The sequence below is a fragment of the Numida meleagris genome, chromosome 1, assembly GCF_002078875.1.
Source record: "Numida meleagris isolate 19003 breed g44 Domestic line chromosome 1, NumMel1.0, whole genome shotgun sequence".
NCBI lineage: Eukaryota > Metazoa > Chordata > Aves > Galliformes > Numididae > Numida > Numida meleagris.
The window spans coordinates 118574533-118589785 of NC_034409.1; the positions used below are offsets into that span (position 1 = coordinate 118574533).

At 46.7% G+C, this 15253-nt stretch overlaps 1 protein-coding gene across 2 annotated transcripts in view; it reads right to left on the bottom strand.

Annotated features, from left to right (window-relative positions):
• RAI2 (retinoic acid induced 2) overlaps positions 1-14392 on the bottom strand; it is a 31990-nt gene extending 17598 nt beyond the window's left edge. Inside the window, exon 1 of one of the 2 annotated variants that reach the window (XR_002442516.1) lies at positions 8-14392. The gene's annotated coding sequence lies outside the window, so the exon portion shown is untranslated. The remainder of the gene's footprint in view (positions 1-7) is intronic. The other variant, XM_021409563.1, reaches the window with a different exon arrangement.

Sequence of the window (15253 nt, forward strand, 5' to 3'; positions counted from 1 at the left end):
AACAGACCTTTCATCCTGGCGGAGCCCTTGCGTGAGCATCCCACAGCCGACGATCCTCCGCCTCGCTGCCAGCCCAGCCTTTCCTCCTGACTGCTCTGCTATGTCCCCTTGGAAGGAGGAGGCGGAGGAGGAGAGCTTCTCATGCTGTCTGTCGGAGACAAACACCAGCACCAGCGACTCCACACATGCGGGTTCTTCTCTGCTTGGTTTCCAGGGAGATTTGACTCATCATGTTCGAATGTTTGGGTTAGCAGTATTTAAGCTGACGGGAGTATCTGAAAGCTCTGGGGGGGGAATACAGTGTCTGTATTTCAAGGTGCTACGCTCACATCTCCCACGTTTACCTGCTTTCAGAGACGCTCCCCCCGGCCGCTGCTGAAGCTGTGGTTCTCCAGGGGGAAGGCAGCTGTGGCTCCATGCCGGGTTAGACAGCAGCAGGTTTGCTCCCTCTCACGCCTTGTTTAGGTAGAGAAAGAGGCTCACCAAGACCCCTGCACACACTCACCCCAGCAGCAACTGACTTGCTGCATAAGATGATTCACTGATGTTTAAGAATCATGCCGACGGGAGCCCTCTCTCATTTTATTACCAACTTTCCACAAAGGCACCAAGGCTGAAGATAGCTAATGCTGTGTCTGGCATTAGCTCCCTGTGAATATCTCTCAGCAATAACAACTGATAGCGAAGCCTGGAGCCTACACATCGCTCCCCTGTTTGTACATAAATTCCCTCTAAAAGGATTTCAGCACCCTCACATGGATTCTACCCGAGCTCTTAAAGTCAAGTCAGGCAGACAGAATGGTGCCACGCAACTACAAACAACACGGGACAATTCTTTATTACAATATGCCGTGCCATTATTTCCAAAAGCACTGACAGTAATATGTGGCGTGTAAAAATACACATTCATCATAAAGAGGTTAGATTCTAATTCCTGCAGCTTAATTTTTTCTTAAGGGCCTCAGCCCATTTTTCAATTAAGGCAGGATAATATTATTAATCATAAAAAACTGCTGATCTGTAAAATTGTTTCCTTTCTAGCTAGCATTGCCTGAGAAACATCAGACACGGTGCCTCTGACTTATTCCAAGGCGGTGGCAATGGGGGAGCTGCAGCACCCTTCACAAGGACTCGTGCAGCTCCCCATGTGATGGGCAGAGCCTGCCCGGTTCCCTCAGTGGGTGCCCACTGGGCACAGCAGGAGCAGCCAAGCAAAGAGACAACCCCTGGCAGCTTCAGGGAGATGCTGGGCCCAGCCCAACGCCAGGTACCTACACCTCCTACCTCTGACGGGAGCTCTCCCTCCCATGCACCGCTGGGCTGCATGTCAAGTCATACAAAATCAATGAATATCCCAAAAGTTGAAAGAGTCCTACAAGGATCATGGAGTCCAACCCTGGCTCCACACAGGCCCACCCAAAATCAAACCCTTTGACGGAGGGCGTTGTCCAGACGCTCCTTGAACTCTGGCACTCAGGGCTGCGCCCACTGCCCTGGAGAGCCCATCTCCCCAGTAACAGAATCCTCCTTCTGTTTTTCACCCAACACGAACGGCTCTTCAGTGCTATTCCTGGTTAGTTGTAGTTTCATGCCAGTAGTTTTCAGCCATCACCAAATACTCCACCTTTCTAATTGCTGAAAAAGAGTAGAATGCATAAAGAGCAAAGGCAAGACAATGAGACCATCTCATGGGACACCCCACTCTGCAAATATTCCCCACTGCCAAAACCCAACAACAGGAGCTCTTCACTCCACATCAAATAAATAGAAATTGTGAGTTTCAGCCAAAAAATCCTTTTTGACACGAGTCGCTCCTATTCATGTGACTAGTCTCATTAAGATCAATGAGAACTGGAAAGAGCTGCAGGACAGAGCTTGTGTATGTCTCTTTGCTGAAATGCAGCTGTATTCTTCCTTGTGAAAAGGCAAACCAAGCCTGTGCCACCAAAGCAATAAACACAGTGGGATTAATGGTCAGCAGCACACCGACATTTCCAACAACGCTATTGTTAGTAACTACTCACAGACAGTAATTGTTCCAAGCAACCGAGCTGCCAGACAAGTTTTCATATTATACATACATTTATATATGTATATATAAAGAATACCGCTTCATACAAATCCAAAATATGTGAAGCTAAAGCTAATGGGCTAGGTTTGTTGAGCATCTCAACAATCTAATTAACTGCAATCAAATTCATGGCACAACTCAGGGTTCATTTCATTACTATCAGAAAATTCAATCTCTGAAATCTTACCATATTAAGCTCAAGCAACGATCTTTCTGTTAAAAGTTATTTCTTTTTCCATTTTAAGGTGAGAAAAAGCTATCGGGCCCTGGGAAGGTGGGGGGTGGGGACTCCTGGTGGCTCCCACTGAAAGCCTGGCAAACATTCAATCAATTACTCTTATATAAGAAATAAAAAAAATAAGCAGCCTTTCAAGTGTGTACTGAAATACATTCTGCAGCACAAATCCTACCTCTTGAATCTATTTCTACAATATGCCTTTTCTTGCAAAGATTAAGTACGTACACACATGCACATCTATATGCGTCCACATCCTTACATTTAAAATACTAATCCATCAGGGAGCTATTTAAATCTACTGATTGCTGCAATAACGAATCATCTTATCTCTGTGTCATACTGAATGTGGGAGAGTCAGAGGTTCAAGCAAAATGCCCACACTTACGCAAGACCTTAACGAATCTGCTTTTTTCAGTTCATTTTAAAATAAATACTCTTTAACCTTACTGCAAGACCCAGAAGGAGAATACTCACTGCAGGCTCTGCCTCCTTTTTAATCCTTCTCTTCAAGGTTTCCAGCTATGTCTCTCTGCAGGAGTCAAGTGTGGTTTTAATAAGGCAGATGAGGCAGGGCTTCTCAACTGCTTTTGATAGAGGTGAGGTGGTCAGCTCTTTATTGACTTTCTGCAGTACTGCAGCTACGCACCGTACAGACAATCCTGCTTTATGAGCATGTACCAGACAGGAAATGGGCCTGGAAATTTCCAGTCGGTGTTGTTTGATGCACTGTTTGAAAAGCTGCACGATGTGCATATAAAGGAAATGAAGGAGAGCCTTTGCTGTCGCTGCTGCTAACCCATCGCACTGCAGGCACTAAGTGCAGCCGGCAATGCCTGCGCAGGAGCCATTTTAAGAATTAGCATGTTTCAGCAAAAGAAAGAAAAACGTCGATGACTTTGCGCGTGCAAGAAAGTACTGCATATCAAAGATCCTTTATAAGGAAAGCAGCACTGGGGGTAACTGCTGAAGGATTTTACAGTCCTCTTGCTATGAAATCAGGCACGGTGGCATACTCTGCTCACAGGGCACTGCACGGACAGGCATCTTCACAAGGGCATGTGGAAAAAGGAAGAAATCACCACGTACCATGAAGGTTTTATTGATAGCAGCACGGAGCAACTGCAGCACTAATTAATGGATACTCACAAGCTGCACACATCCTTCCAATCGAGTGGCAATAAAAGCACGTAGCATTCTTCACCCTCATACATACATTACTTTAGATGTTTACCTTCTTTCCCTTTCTTTTTGGTCTTCTGCACGTCCCTGGTTGCTCACCACCTGCCACACGCACCAGCAAGGCAGGTTCCCTCCCTGGTCCTTACACGTTCCGGTCCCCTGCCACAAGCCTTCCACATGAGGTCGAGCGTCCCACACAGAGCCCAGTGCCCACAGACACAGGGCCTGGAAGAACATCCCCCAGTGTGTCTCCACATGGATGTGAGAAAACCTTTTAAAATCCGACCTGACATCTCCCTGTGCCTCTTCCTGCTCGCTGCCAAGGGGCGAGAACATTCCTCTGCCTGCGAGGAGCGCAGTGATGGCGAGTAGATCAAAGAGCGTGAGGACATGCAGGCCCTTGGTGATGGCAGCCATACAGAAAGCCAGCACAGACATTACAGAAACACGGCACGCACATAGCCACATGCAGCTGGTGCTGGCTGCACGACAGTACACAACCAGGCACCAGCTCACACTGCTGGGAATGGCAGCCGCAGGACGGCTGGTGCCAAGCAGCGGGTGAGCGTCACCCACCTCCTGCAAAAGAGCTGCACCTGGGCATCGTGAGCTGTGAAGTATTCATCATTATTTCTCTTTGTTTGGCAGAGCTCTCAGGGATGCTGACAGTAAGGCTACACATACATGCACACAAGGGGGTTCAGAGCTGTTCAGCATCAGTCTTACAGCTTTTGTGTTACTCTCAGTGTATTATATCCCTATTTCAGGAAAGGTTTTAGTACATGCTTAAATGCTACTGACTTCAGTAGGACATAAGGATCTCCTTAACTTTCATTATGTGCTTAAGTGTCTTTTCTCTATAGATCTGCTTTCCTGCGTGAGAAATTTAACACATGCTAGCCATTTGTTTTATAGTTACCTGGATAATATGTCTTTCCTTTCCAAGTGCAGTACTGGGCTACTTATATGGTAGGGTGTTACGTGTAACACAAGTATGGACAGAAACTGGGGAAGGCTGGGTTTTCAGCTAGCCACCTGTAGAATCCCAGGATGGCTGAAGCTGGCAGGCTCCTCTGCGTCCATCAGGCCCAGCAGCACTCCCAGAGCAGGGAGCCAGGCCCACGGCCAGGCGGGTCTTGGAGGACTCCAAGGAGGAGACTGCACAGCCTCTGGGCTGCCTCTGTGCTCCGTCACCCAAACATGGACAAAGACAATGCCAGACTGCTGATTTTGTTGCACCCTGCAATGCTATTCATGTGCTCCCAAATTTTTGCCCGCTGAATAAATCATCAGTGGACAGCTACAGCACAGTACTTGAAGGAAGGTGAGGAAACGCCAATAACCCATAGCACTGAACTTTATCGTCCTGTGTTCTGCATCTATATTTAAAATGCAGCTACAGGGAACAGGCATCTTGTGAAATAACAGATGCCAGACTCACAACACATACGCAGCTTGAATTCAGAGGACTGTGCTGAATTAGGAAGCTAAATGCCCACCTCCGCTCTTACAAGCCTGTCTCAAACAGACCTGGTCTTTGCTGCTGTTCAGCCGCTCTGTACTTCCTCCCAGTCTCCCCCACCTGCAGTTCCCCAAAGCACGTTCTCATCGCTGTTCACCATGTTTTTCCCAATCAGATGCCGTTTTTCCTGCGGCTCTCATACATTTTCTGTGCTGACAGGAATCAGTGACTCCTTCGCACCAGTCCCGGGCCTGGCAGAAGCTGGGGCCGGCTGCGACCTGCAGCTGGGCTGCGCCTGGATCTGCTCCCAGCGGGCACAAGACGCTTGGTGGATCTGGGGATTCACAGGCAACACACCAGTCTCATCCTTCGCTCTCTGGTGCTTAACTTGAACAGTCCGAACCACTAATTATTTAAGGCCTTTTTTTTCAGCACCTATTTAAAACAGTCCAAGAGAACAGCACACTGTCATGGCCTTAGGTCTTTGTCGATGGTGACGCAGATCATTCCCTTCATATTCTGTAGGGGTGCTGTCAAATGCTGTTCCAGGCTACGGGCCAAAACCTACCCCCAGCCCATGTGCTCCATTCCCACTGGCACCAGTGGCATCTCCATCACGGACTGACAGCAGTAAATGGGCAGAGATGCGCTGGCTGCTCCAACAGCACGATCTATGTGCTGAATAATTCATTTTAAACTGTTGCACAGATGTCAAAATGTTATTGCTGATTTCTAGCCAGCAGAATGGCGGTGCTGCTTCTCCCGATGCAAGTGTGTCGCTCCCAGTGATGCTGCTGACAGTCTGAGGGATGTCTCAGCCTGACAGCAAATCCTGGGGTGCAAAGCCCATATGGGAACGTAAAATTAAATTCTCAAACACTCCTCATACATCACCTTTTGCCCTCCTTATCAGGAGTTTCCTGTGGACACAGCCACCGCCTCCAAAAACTTCAAACAAGTAGGCTGCAACCGTACATAGCTATATATGCATATGGTGTCCAACAATCAATTCAACCCACGGGATTTTCTACAAAGTTCCACAGAAAGCCCCTAAGAAGAACCAACCTGAGTCACAGCCAGATTTGGACAGCAAAAACCAAGCCAAGCCGGGATCTCTGACAGGAGTCCCAACAGCAACTGGACCCCTGTGGAACAGGTGCACCTCTACGAGGGATGCGTCAGCTAAAAAGTGCCATTTTCCAGGCTCACAGATGTGCTTCTCCATGTCAGCTGCTCTGTGTGGAAACAGACCTCGTCTTAATGAGTTCTAATTTGTTTTAAATCCATAGGTTTCTTTTTAATAATTAACAGTCCTCATCGTTCAGCAAAGCCATTCCTTATCCCTGACTACTCGCTATTAGGAATGAATTCACAGTGAAATATTGTTAGAAGGTGGAAAGCAACCGACATAATTCAAGTTTTAATTAAAATATATATATATCACACAAAGCAAGACCACTAGTTGGAACCATAATTGAATAGGCAAAAAAAAAAAAAAAAAAAACCAAACCCGAGCCTCACTGCGTACTCCTCCCAATTACCCACTTTGTTCTTTACGCTATTTGAATTCTTGTAATTGGTTTCCCTTACTGGATGCCCTGTGCCCAGGACAAATGTAACATTTTCTCTCTGCAATTCCAGGAACTACAGAACGCATCGGCGTCATTACAGCGAGCATTACACATGCTCACACGCTGGGGTCCAGGAACTACAATTAACACATTAAGAAATAATAACAGCCAAGGGAGCAGCTGAAGATAAACAGCATGTAGCTGATGTAGCAAGAATTTGGGTTGGAAAAGGGCTGTCTCTTGGGTTGCAGGAGGAGAGAAATGGAAGCGCTGCGCAGCACTGCTCCACCATTTAGCTAAGAAATCCCCAAAATGGGTTGAATGACATATCACACGTTCATTTCTTGAAATTCAATTTCACTGAAAGTATTGCTGGCTTGAAACTGGATTTCAAAGGAAACTGAAGGCTTGTACTTACAAAGAAATAATAATTGTGTCCAAATTGAAAGTTTAAACTGGAAAGGGTTTTTGCTGGTCGGATAATTGTCCTGAAGTGCTGTGGACTGTTGTTGGTTTTTTGTTCTGTTTGCTGACAGAAGCCAGAAACATTTATTGAAAGGCTTTTTTTTTAAAAAAAAAAACTTCTTGTTGAAATCTACTTTGATGATTGGTCTGTTTTCTTAAAAAGAAATTGAGAAAAAAAGAACAAACAATTTTTGAAAATTGTTCCAAGTATTACTTACAAGAAAATATTCTTAAAATTCCACATTCTTTTATTTAAACCTTCCAGCCTTCCAGGGCTGAGTAAATGCAATGGCAAGAGCACACCCACCACTGGATGGTGTGGGGATCTACAACTCCACCGCGGTAACAGGATGCCGTGGATCACACCACTCCTTTTGGGTGCCAGTCCTGAGCTTTGCCACTGCTTTTAGCCTGGACCAGCAGAAGACCTCAATACTTTATTCTGCATGGAGATTGGAAGCCATGGAAAAGGTGACACAAGGAGGGCTCAGGGACGGCTGACCTCTCTCCCACCCTGGGCTAAGAAAACTCAACCATGGCAACTCACCACCCCCTTCCTAAATTCACCCATAGCCCTGGAGAAAGGGGAGGCACACATACGAGGGTACCACCAGAAAACACGTAAAACCCACCATGTGGGGAAGACTGGCAGATCCCCTCAAGCTGGGGAGATGCCTGCACCCATTTGGGTGAGCGCCTGTGCAAGAGGCATGATCCCCTGCGCTGCCCTGAAGCATCTCTCATCAGTCAAATAAGACATTTCAGCAAACAACGTGACACTTTGTAAAAACATAATTGTTTTTATTTTCCAATTTTCCGTGTTTTGTGTAGAGAGCTGCTGTGTTCAAGTGAACCGAATAAAAGCATAAACAGTAAGCACCATCTGGAGAACATTCTTCCAGCATGCTGAGAAATAGCAGCCGCCTGTGCTCTACCTGCTATAAATAAATGTCATTAAAAAATGTCCAAAAAAATTGTTTGCTCCTATTTGATGGAACTGCAGCCAGATAAGATTTTGCTTAACCCTGTATTAGAGTACCTGCCATCGGCACCATGAAAAATGAAAGTGTAAATGTTTGCTTCTGAGCCCTTAGATTTAGTATCAGTATTGCTAGCAGAGTATCAATCCTACACATTATTCTAATGATGGCTCTGGAGGCTGCAGCTTGGGAGTAACACATGAGCAAGTTATTTGAAACCCGATTGTTCTTCAGCTGTATCAGGTTCACACCACGGTGATATCGCTGAATCTGCCAGCAAGAGGATGGGTGAAATTACTCTTGCTCTACGTCGGCAGCATAACAGTTTGAAGAAAAAAATAAATAAACGTCGGTAATTTCTTTTCAGCCTAGCACAAAGCCACTCCACCCTCCCTCCCTGCGGAAAAAACACAGACGAAGTTGGCTGTAGGGTTGTGATGAGGCTCTGCGAAGGGTCAGCATTTGCTGTGTTTGTTTAATCACTGCAATTAGAGCTATGCAAATAATGAAATTGTTTGCTACAGTGGCCAGGCTGAAAAAAAAAATTAAAAAAAGAAATGTTTAGGTTGAGCCACTGAAGGACTTTTTTTCCCCCTTTTTCTTGGTTAAACAAAAAAATAAAAGTGTGCTGTTTGTTCCACTCAGAGGGCAGCAAGGCCTTGAAGGAATCAATTCAGCTTGAAATGAAAAATACATTTTCACAGTGGAACCAAGCGCTTGAACACTTCACATTTTTCCCCTTTTTTTTTTCCTTTTTGTCAGAACCTTGGACAAACATTTTCAGCACCCTAAAAGGGATGCTGAGGATGACTTCTTATTAGCGGGGAGGGAATTTAAAATAGGTGCTGGGTCCCTAAAAGAATGGAGTGGCCATAATTCCCACAACACGGTGCATCGCAGCCCAGGTCTTAAACCTAATTTCAGGGCAAGAGTGGAAACGATGGGCATAAATCAGATTCAGTCCTCCTGGCAAGCTATACTGCTTTCTCCAAAATCAGAGCTGTAGCGCGTTGGTGCCTGCAGAGAGCAGCTCCCTGTTCTCACGGAAGCAGAGGACCCATTTCCACTGTAACCTGTTTTTTGATTTTGGAAGGACTTTGTCTGCCAGGAGCTGTGTGGATGCAGACGGGAGCACAGTCCCTTCTCCCTGGTGAAACCGTCATCTCAAACACAGCAAGGGCAGGAAATGGTAGTGTGGTTATGGTTCACATGAGCCGTATTTTCCTAATATAAATATTTTAGCTAGATTTATTTAGAGAGTTCACTCACATTAGTTAAATGAGAGGCTTCGCAGAGGGGTACTTAGACCATCTGGAAGCAAAGACCACTAATTTTTTGTTAGGGTGAGGATCTTCCTGCACCACTAAGGTTTTCCTGGAGCAGGTATGCCAGGATATCAGGTGGAGGGAGTGTACATGTGCATCTGTGTCTGTCTGTCTGGGGGGAGGGTGATTCTTTGTTTTGTTTTTGCCTTTGGTCAAATTCAAACAATATGCAGTAACAAGAACTAAATGTCATTTTCCTCCCATCCATCTTAATTTGGCATCCATTTTAAAGCTTACCTTTGACCTTTTAAAATGTTAATACACTTAAGCAGATATAAAAACCACACAGCTCCTGGAAAAATTAATCACAGCCATATCATAATGTTAGTCTGAAAATGTAACATCGGTTGTTTTCCTCCGTAATTTTAAGAAATGTTTGGCAAATTCAGCAGCAGTAACTATACTACAAATAACTATTACTTCCTTTTCAAACAAGCATCCATGTTAAATGCTACAGTGAAATCCTATCAGCATAACCAGAACAACTTACTACAAATTTATTTTACCTGGTAACTGCCTAGAACCATTGGAAAGGTCCTGAAGAGGATCTTGATAAGTTGTCTGAGCCGTCCTCTGGCCCCAGGGCAAGATTCAACTACATCTAAACCATTCCTGACAGGAAACCTTACTTAGACTTCCTTAAAGCAGCAGCCTCAGATAGAATGGGAAAATTCATTTGCACAAATCAAAACACATAAAAATAAGATAAAATGAAAATAATCCATATAAATGCACTACATCTACAAATACAAAATACAAAAAGACAATCCTTCTGTAACTAAAGAGTTCAAAACAGGAAACTCTAATAGAAACACCCCCTTCCTTTTTAAACATGAGAGAACCTCAGCTCCTTGGAAGTTCAGTGGCACCTCTCCTCAAGAAAAGAAGTTTCAGAAGCACTGAGCCCTGAAGTATTTGGGCCTTTGTGCTTCAAAGCAAAGAGCTCTTCAGCCCCACCAGAAAGCAAACAGGAAGCAGGAGTGTTGACAAGCCTCTCCAGCAACTACAGCATGGCCAAGATGTCCGGAGCCCCTTCATGATCAGCATTCCCCTCATCTTCTGACTTAACCATTTCGGGGTCAGCTGCCTTGTGGTTAGGAGCTGGGAGGCCATGCTAAGTCCCTCCATTGCACAGCCAGCTCTGCAGCTACATGCTACAAACATAAGGACTGCGGCCTACTGCCATGCTTGGCTTTCACTTTCTTTTCTGTGGTATGTAGCAGCACTTGGGGCTAACCCCATCAGTGTCACGATTCTCTCTGGAAGATAGGAAGTTACCATGACAGTCAGAACATATCCTAAAACACAAGTGATGGTATCATGCCTAAACACTACTGGGATTACCCATGGCTGCAATCTGAGCATCTAAAAAAACCAAAAAAATAAAAAATAAACAGTCACTTAAGGACTTAGACAGCAAATCTGAATTAGAGGGTAGTGCATTCCCTCACTGAGCAGGGATGCAACTCCTTACCACTGCTTTCTTCCTCCTAACAACATCCCTTTAGCTCCAGCACCTACTGGAGCTCAGCCAAGCAGTCTTTGTTAAGCTGAACGGCTGCTTAATATAATGGCTGGATGAGAAATGAGATACTGAGGTTGACACCACCAGCCCCACTGGAGCACAACATCCTTCGAGATATCCTGCATGCCCAGCACAGAAGAGCTGTGACACACAACTCTGTTGCTTCCATCACAGAAGCCTTGTGAATCCACTCTCACCATACAGAGGTCCTCCTATACCAGAACAGTGAGAGACAACTCTATCTGCCCCCAGGGATGAACTAACTGCACCTCATGACTACAACAGCAAGGCTCTTCTCTTCCTTCTTCTAGGACAGGCTTACATTAGTATGCATGGGCCTGGGCGCATGTACCTACACACCACATGCTCTCCCCCACGTAGCGAGCAGCCTCTGCTGTCCAACGGGAGACTCTCCAGGGCTACAGACCCACTGATTTTTCAGGCAGAGTCTTGTGATCCAGCCACTTTCCAGTGGGGCTTGTGGAAGACTTTCCCCAAAGGCTAGGCATCTGGGCTCAGCCCCTGCCTTAAGTTTCTTTCAGGACCCCAAAGAGAATACCATGCAAGACAGTTCCACAGACAAGATTCTTCCAAACAAAGCATGGAAGTTCTCTTCTTTTTTCCCCAGGGAAGTAGATAAGATTTTGTTTTTAAAAAAACAACAACTATTTGGACATCCCTTCCTATGGACTCCTGGTGCTCCCAGCACGCAGAGCAAGGCCCAGCCCAGGCGACGCCCGTACCACCACAGGGTTGCAGGCCTTGGCCCCACCTCTCGGCCAGAGCCACCTTCCTGCCTCCAGCCCATCCATCACCAAGGCTGGAAGAAAGGGCAGCTATTATTCTGGTGGCAATGCCTGGCTGCTGGGTTAGGAAAATCCCAATTAAAAAAACAACACGTTGCCCTTCCTGTTTGCTTTGCAATGGCCTCGTGTGAGTACAGCTCTACAGCAAGCCATCCATCACCAAGCAACAGAAAGATGTGCATCATAAACACAAAAATACGCTTTATTTAGTTTTCCACATTTCTATTCTCATTGCCCTTTTGCATCATTCAGTTCAATGCTCCTCGATATCTTTCCTTCAACCAAAGGACCACCTAAGTATTTTTTTTAAACCAAGGACAATTTAATGCAGTACTGTCACATAAGCTTTCAAAGATAATAAAACATAAAAAAAAATGTACAATGAATACACATTACTCACTTTGTCACTTCTTGACCCCGTATTTTTTTTGCTGGAGTGCAACAGAATGCACATGTGTAACTGCTATACTGTCTGCGAGTATTTTATTCATCGTCTTCTGATACTCATGGACCATAAGTTAAGTGACACTCCTCTAACTAATTAGTTTATTCACTAAGCATAGATGAATAACTGATGAGCTACAAAAAGTTACTATTGTTCCAGTCAGTCACCAAACAACTAACTTGGCCATTCAACCAGGGAGAAGTTTTCTTCTCTGAAAGGTGACAAGTAGCTATGTAATGACTTCTATTATTTTCTCAATAAACTCAGAGAAAATAGGACACTGCAGTTAGAAAAACACAGAAAAGAGAAATTAGCTACTACTGTCATTAAGGATTCAGAGGCTGAAAAAGAACAGTTGGTGCAATGCAGCTGGAGTGCTTTTTTGGAGCAAAGCGCTTATTCTCTGGCCGTTAATGAATTATTTTTCACTGGAATGCAAGACCTGCACTCCTCCAAATAACCTGGCTTTGCCATGAAAAATGCACCGTCTGCCAGAGCACGTGAGAGCCATTGTTCTCCTGGCCTTCCTGGTAGCCACCATATTTCTGCAGCCTCTTTGTTTCCATGTCACAGTAAGAGCAGAAACATAACTGAAAGGTTGAACCAAACAAAGGTGCTGGAGGACAAACTGCTCTTCAAAACCAGCCTGCAGTCACTGGATGGGGAACTACAGCCTCAGATGTCCAGCAACCTCCCTGAAACTCACTGGGGTGGGGAGGTCAACCTGCTTCTCACCCATACTACAGCACTGCTATGTGGCTGCTATACATGTGGGCAGATCTGCTGGAAGATAGGAGGAAGCCAGAACTGGCCACTACGTCACTTGACAAAGTGGCTCCTTCACAGAGGGGCCAAATTACGGGGTTGTTCAGTGCGCTGGGAAAGATGGACAACACTGGAAAAAATAGGAAAGGAAATTCCAGAGGAGAACGGAGGAAGGTCAGTGATGGTTCATAGCCTACAACTTCTCACAAAGCTAGTTACCTACTTTTTGAAATCTGGTGTCTTCAGAGATAATTCAGAAAGGCTTTGAGCAAAACAAAACAAAGAGAAAAGGAAACGACCGTCTTTCTAAAGATGGTATATGAAAGGCTACCAAAATATTGCTGTACTGTTACTCCGCAGATGCCATTTCTGGAGACATGACCCAGGGCAGCCTGACCTCCAAGCGAAGCCATTCATGGCCAGCACCATGCATCCTCAACCTGCCCCTTCCACTCCAACTAGAAAAGCCATCACTACCCCACATCATTTACGCACCCCAGCTTTGCGAGGAGACCACTCATCTCCTATGTCACTGCTCTTTCCCCACCTGCCGGCTCTGGGAAGCTCCCATTTCAGCTGTGTGTCCTACAAGCAGACCTTCAGGCACTGTCTCTAATGGTCTTCAAAGGTTTTTCATGGATATTTTTGAAAATACATAAGCATCTTTTTACTTGGCAGCTCGGGGGCACCCATCACACGTACTTGGCTACTGTAACAATCACGTGATTTATGTCGAAATAATTGGGGTTAAACTCTCTGCCACATCAAACTCTTCACATTTGGCCCCATCTCTAGGACCTAGAAACATCTGAAATGAATAAAGCCACGTGTCACTTAACGGGATCTGGGCTTAATTAGGATCATTCTGGTTTTTACGGGTAGAACCTCGTACCGCCAGCTTCATGTGGCAAGTCCATCACTCACAAGGTTATCTGCTTTTTTTTTTTTTTTTCCCAGTACCCATATGAAAACATTTCCACCTCCACAAAGCTTTTTGTTGTTGTTGTTCCGCAAGTCCTCCCAGCAGCCGGATGACAACCGCTCCTTATCTTTGGCCGTCTTCCACGCTAAAATAAGAACCCCGCTGCTCCGCCAAGGGAGCTGCGTCCTCCCACCTCCGCTCGCTGCTCCCCGCGCACAGCTGGCTGCGCAGCAACGCCCCAGGTGCCATTTTCTGGCCGCTTCTCCCTCGCACTGTTGGGATCTACCCTCGAGCCACAGTTTTTATTTCCCAATCACGTGTGCCAGGGATGCTCCAAACCTAACGCAAGGCTGGAACGCTACGCCTGGTCCTTACCACCTCGTGTCAAAGCTTTGGCGAGGCGATTAGCGGAACAGGATGGGATTAGAGAAGGATGAAGCATCGAGGGGCTGCTGCATCTGCACAGTGCCCAGCCTGGTGCGGGCAACCACAGGGAAAGAGGAGGGGTGCGGAAGCAGGGGAACACGGGGTGCTGCAGTGCCCAAAGGCAGATTTTTTGAAAAATTAGTTCCTCAAACAGGAGACCAGCCAAGCGCCTTTGTTACATGTGAGCGCATCTCTTCCCTGTAACGCACGCTGCTGCAGGCTCTGCTCGCCTGGCAGGCAGCAAATGCCAGCTGTGCTGAGTGGTGGCATGCTCGGTGCTACCTGCACCTTATCGCATCTACAGCGCAATCCATGCGCCGCAAGCACTCATCGCATCCCCACAGCAGCAACCGGCTACCCCAGGCAGCTCTCGCCACTACGTACGGGCGGGCACTCAGTATCCCTCTCGAGTTAATCCCGGCGTTCATCCCCTCTTCAGATCTGGCTTCCTATCGCAGGGTAGAGACCCTCGCCGGGACTCACCACGGAGAGCCACCCTCAGAGCGGCGGTGCGGGGCATCGCGGTGCGGGGCGGCCGGGTCCCCGTTAACCGCAGCCACCCGCAGCCGCTTGCAGCGGGGGGAAGCTTCTCCTAATTCGCCTACACACACGGGGAAGAGATGGAAGCGCGCTGATTTTCCATCCCACCCTAACGCCATGCCCGAAACACTCCAATCAGCGGCGTATTTGCGGGGGAACCTTCACTTTACACGTTCAGGCACTTCGCGAGCGATAGATGACGCGCAAGGTTGCTCGGAAAAAAAACAGCGAGATTTGCTCGCCGAGTTTAAATGGAAAATCCCTGAAGAATTCAGGGTTACCGCTCACCCTCCGCTCGTTAACAACACATCCCCGACAGACAACGCGTCTATTTTAAGCCCTGCATCGCGAGCGGTGTTTAAAAACAGATTCCAATGAGAAGAACACCCACTGTAAACACCGGCCAAAAATACGCCAGGAGCAGAAGCAGCCCCCGAGGAGCGGGCGGCACCGCTCGGCTCGGAGCGGGGCTCGGGGCCGAGCGCAGGTGGCGGTCCGCGGCCGAGCCGGGCAGCCCCGCTCCGCCCGGGGTC